We start from the raw sequence: 5,711 nt of genomic DNA on the forward strand, positions 1-5,711 counted from the left end.
GCTTCTTCCTCAGATGAAGCTTCCTTAGTACTGCCAGGTGCATTTTGCATTCCAGACAGACTTTGAGAAATCAAATTGACTTGTTGAGTCAATATTTTATTCTGAGCCAGTATGGCATTCAGAGTATCAATCTCAAGAACTCCTTTCTTCTGATTAGTTCCATTGTTCACAGGATTTCTTTCAGAAGTGTACATGAATTGGTTATTTGCAACCATGTCAATTAGCTCTTGAGCCTCTGTAGGCGTCTTCTTCAGATGAAGAGATCCTCCAGCAGAGCTATCCAAAGACATCTTGGATAGTTCAGAGAGACCATCATAGAAAATACCTATGATGCTCCATTCAGAAAGCATGTCTGAAGGACATTTTCTGATTAATTGTTTGTATCTTTCCCAAGCTTCATAGAGGGATTCTCCATCCTTTTGTCTGAAGGTTTGGACTTCCACTCTAAGCTTACTCCATTTTTGAGGTGGAAAGAACTTTGCCAAGAAGGCATTGACTAGCTTTTCCCAAGAGTCCAGGCTATCTTTAGGTTGTGAGTCCAACCATATTCTAGCTCTGTCTCTTACAGCAAAAGGGAATAGCATCAGTCTGTAGACCTCAGGGTCTACCCCATTAGTCTTGACAGTGTCACAGATTTTCAAGAACTCAGCCAAAAACTGATGAGGATCTTCCAATGGAAGTCCATGGAACTTGCAATTCTGTTGTATTAGAGAAACTAATTGAGGCTTAAGCTCAAAGTTGTTTGCTCCAATGGCAGGGATAGAGATGCTTCTCCCATAGAAGTTGGGAGTAGGTGCAGTAAAGTCACCCAGCACCTTCCTTGCATTGTTGGCATTGTTGTTTTTTTCGGCTGCCATGGGTTCTACTTCTTTGAAGAGTTCGGTCAGGTCCTTTAAAGAGGTTTGTGCTTTGGCTTCTCTTAGCTTTCGCTTCAAGGTCCTTTCAGGTTCAGGGTCAGCTTCAACAAGAATGCCTTTGTCTTTGTTCCTGCTCATATGAAGAAGAAGAGAACAAGAAAATATGGAATCCTCTATGTCACAGTATAGAGATTCCTTGAGGTGTCAGAGGAAGAAAAATGGAAGACAGAGGTAGAAAATTCGAACTTATCAAAGAAGATGGAGTTCGAATTTTGCATTAAGGAATAGTGTTAGTCATAAATAGAAGGATGTGAGAAGGAAGGAAGTAATTTTCGAAAATTAAGTAAAAGATTTTGAAAACATTTTGAAAAATACTTAATTGATTTTCGAAAATAAGAGTGGAAAAGAAATCAAGAAGTTTTTGAAAAAGATTTTGAAATTAGAAATAAAAAAGATTTGATTGAAAACTATTTTGAAGAAGATGTGATTAAAAAAATTTGATTGAAAAGTTATGGTTTTAAAAAGATATGATTGGTTTAAAAAAATGTGATTGAAAAAATATGATTTGAAAACAATTTTAAAAGATATGATTTGAAAACAATTTGAAAAGATATGATTTTAAAAATTAATGACTTGCCTAACAAGAAAAGATATGATTCAAACATAAAACCTTCCTCAATAGAAAAGGCAAAAAATGTTCAATCAAATCATTAATTGTTAGTAAGTATCTTTGAAAAAGGAAAGAAATTGATTTTGAAAACATTTGATTGAAAAGATATGATTTGAAAAAGATTTGATTTTGAAAAACTTTGAAAACTTGAAAAAAATTGATTTTGAAAACAAAATCTTCCCCCTTTGCCATCCTGGCGTTAAACGCCCAGAATGGTGTACATTCTGGCGTTTAACACCCAAAACTCTACCCTTTTGGGCGTTAAACGCCCAACCAGGTACCCTGGCTGGCGTTTAAACGCCAGTCTGCCTTCTTCACTGGGCATTTTTGAATGCCCAGCTTTTTCTGTGTGATTCCTCTGCAGTATGTTCTGAGTCTTCAATTCTCTGTATTATTGACTTGAAAAGACACAAATTAAAAATATTTTTGGATTTTTAATAATGAGGAATAATCAAAATGCAAATGAAATCAAATAACAATGCATGCAAGACACCAAACTTAGCAGTTTGTATACTACTGACACTAACAAAATGAGAATGCACATGAGAAACAACAAAACACTCAAGTCAATAGAATTCAAAGATCAAAACAAGAAAATCATCAAGAACAACTTGAAGATTAATTAAGACACATGCATAAATGCAAAAAGGACAGAAACATGCAATTGACACAAAACTTAACATGAGACTCTAGACTCAAACAAGAAACATAAAATAATTTTTTATTTTTATGATTTGTAATTTTTTTGTGTTTTTTTCGAAAATTATATGGAAAAGAAAAACAAAGGTATCAAGATTCTTAATGAGAATTCCAGGAATCATGCAATGTTAGTCTAAAGCTTTAGTCTAAAGGAATTAGACATGGCCGGCTAAGCTTTAGCAGGACATTGCATTCAAGAGCTAAATTGATGAGAATCAATCAGCCTTGGTGATGATAAGAACATCACCTTGAAACACTAGAATTCATTCTTAAGAACTCTGAAGAAAAATACCTAATCTAAGCAACAAGATGAACCGTCAGTTGTCCATACACAAACAATCCCCGGCAACGGCGCCAAAAACTTGGTGCGCGAAATTGTGATCACTACAACTTCACACAACTAACCAGCAAGTGCACTGGGTCGTCCAAGTAATACCTTACGTGAGTAAGGGTCGATCCCACGGAGATTGTTGGTATGAAGCAAGCTATGGTCATCTTGTAAATCTTAGTCAGGTAAACTCAAATGTATATGATGATGAACGAAAATACATAAGAGATAAAGATAGTGATACTTATGTAATTCATTGGTAGGAACTTCAGATAAGCGCATGAAGATGCCTTCCCTTCTGTCTCTCTGCTTTCCTACTGCCTTCATCCAATCCTTCTTACTCCTTTCCATGGCAAGCTCGTGTAGGGTTTCACCGTTGTCAATGGCTACCTCCCATCCTCTCAGTGAAAGCGATTGCATATGCTCTGTCACAGCATAGCGGAATTCATCTGTCGGTTCTCAATCAGGCCGGAATAGAATCCAGTGATTCTTTTGCGTCTATCACTAACGCCCCGCCCTCAGGAGTTTGAAGCACGTCACGGTCATTCAGTCATTGAATCCTACTCAGAATACCACAGACAAGGTTTAGACCTTCCGGATTCTCTTGAATGCCGCCATCAGGTCCTGCCTATACCACGAAGATTCCGATTAAAGAATCCAAGAGATATTCACTAGAGCCTTGATTGCTTGTAGAACAAGAGTGGTTGTCAGTCACCTTGTTCATAGGTGAGAATGATGATGAGTGTCACAGATCATCACATTCATCAAGTTGAAGAACAAGTGATATCTTGGAACAAGAACAAGCGGAATTGAATAGAAGAACAATAGTAATTGCATTAATACTCGAGGTACAGCAGAGCTCCACACCTTAATCTATGGTGTGTAGAGGCTCCACCGTTGAAAATACATAAGCATAAGGTCTAGGCATGGCCGAATGGCCAGCCTCCCAATGATCTAAGAACTAGATGTCCAAAGATAAAAATACAATAGTGAAAGGTCCTATTTATAAGAAACTAGTAGCCTAAGGTTTACAGAGATGAGTAAATGACATAAAAATTCACTTCTGGGCTCACTTGGTGTGTGCTTGGGCTGAGCAATGAAGCATTTTCGTGTAGAGACTCTTCTTGGAGTTAAACGCCAGCTTTAGTGCCAGTTTGGGCGTTTAACTCCCAATTAGGTGCCAGTTCCGGCGTTTAACGCTGGAATTTCTTGAGGTGACTTTGAACGCCGGTTTGGGCCATCAAATATTGGGCAAAGTATGGACTATCATATATTGCTGGAAAGCCCAGGATGTCTACTTTCCAACGCCGTTGAGAGCGCGCCAATTGGGCTTCTGTAGCTCCAGAAAATCCACTTCGAGTGCAGGGAGGTCAGAATCCAACAGCATCTGCAGTCCTTTTGAGTCTCTGGATCAGATTTTTGCTCAGATCCCTCAATTTCAGCCAGAAAATACCTGAAATCACAGAAAAACACACAAACTCATAGTAAAGTCCAGAAAAGTGAATTTTAACTAAAAACTAATAAAAATATACTAAAAACTCAACTCAAACTACTAAAAACATACTAAAAACAATGCCAAAAAGCGTATAAATTATCCGCTCATCACACGCGTTCGCGTCGTCCACGCTTCCGCGTCGCTTCTTCTTTTCCAATCCGCGCGTCCGTGTCATTCATGTGGCCGCGTCACTGCGAATTCCTTTCTTCCACGCGGTCGCGTTGCTGACGCGTACGCGTCACTTCTTGCTGGTCATCTCCTCAATTTCTTGTGTTCCTTCCATTTTTGTAAGCTTCTTTCCTAATCTCTCACTCATTCATGCCTTATAAAGCCTGAAACACTTAACACACAGATCAAGGCATCGCATGGTAATAAGAGAGGATTAAGATTAGCTAAATTAAGACCAAAGAAGCATGTTTTCAATCATGTAATAATTTTAGGAAGGAAATATAAATGCATGCTGATTATATAAATAAGTGGGTAAAGACCATGATAAAATCACACAATTAAACACATTGTAAACCATAAAATAGTGGTTTATCAACCTCCCCACACTTAAACATTAGCATGTCCTCATGCTAAACTCAAGGAGACCAAATAAATGAGTAGGGAAAAGCAAGAGTCATGCGATGCAACCTATGAATGTGAATACAACTACATGCTAAAATGATTCTACCTACTTGGTGAAAAAGTAAATAAATCTTTCAAGAATAAATATGAACTGGATTTCGCTAATTCAAATCACAAAATACAATATAAATAACTTGCAAGAAGAAGATAGCTCATAAAAGCAGGAAACATAGAATTAAGCACTGAACCCTTACTAGTAGTGTATATCAATCTAACTCTCAAGTGTCTAGGGTCAATTCTCTCAATTCTCTGCTAATCTTGCTTTCTATAGCTTGCTCTTCATCTAACAATCAACAAAAATTTAATGCACCAATACACAAATCAAGAGGTCTTTTAAGAGTTGTAATGGGGTTAGGGTCAAGTAGGATTGTATTTGGCCAAGTGGACTAAAAATCTGAATCCTTAATTAACATAAACTTTCCACCTAACTCAAGACAATCCATTTAATTAAAATACAAAATCTAACTTCCCATCAACTGTGTTTACTACATATTTATGCATTCTAAGTTTTGAGTACAGCTCATGTGCATTGATTTCACTTATTTATTTTGGGGCATTTTATCCCCTTTTATTAATTGCTCTTTTCTTTTTCTTTTTCACTTTTTTTTTCTCAATTCATATAATTAAAGTATTGAATGCAATAACATGTGCTCAACCATTATTTTGCACATTTTCACTAAAATATACAACACCCAATTATTCAAACCAAATATTTTCAAACCCAACTTCCCCACACTTAAATCATAAGCACTTTTACTAGTTTAAGCTAACCAAGGATTCAAATTAAGGATATTATTGTTTTTCGCTTAGAGTCAGTAATGAGCTAGAGTAAAGAACAAATGGGTATATTAGGGTCAAATTGGTTTGCAAAGGATAATGAAAGGGTAAGGCCATATGGGTATGTAAGCTTAGTGAAACAAATGCCTCAATCATATCAGTGCATGCATACATCAAACAATAGAAATATAGAATTAAGCAAGACAAAGATCACAATTTTAGAGAGAAAAACACACACCAAAAATAAATTATTGG

The 5,711-nt window shown here is 36.7% G+C and overlaps 1 non-coding gene across 1 annotated transcript; it reads left to right on the forward strand.

Moving 5' to 3' along the window:
* Positions 1 to 344: 344 nt before the first annotated feature.
* LOC130964183 (small nucleolar RNA R71) lies at positions 345 to 452 on the forward strand. Its single transcript, XR_009080287.1, has one exon. It is a non-coding gene; the product is annotated as a small nucleolar RNA R71 (small nucleolar RNA).
* Positions 453 to 5,711: the final 5,259 nt, after the last annotated feature.

The sequence above is a fragment of the Arachis stenosperma genome, chromosome 2, assembly GCF_014773155.1.
Source record: "Arachis stenosperma cultivar V10309 chromosome 2, arast.V10309.gnm1.PFL2, whole genome shotgun sequence".
Lineage (NCBI taxonomy): Eukaryota > Viridiplantae > Streptophyta > Magnoliopsida > Fabales > Fabaceae > Arachis > Arachis stenosperma.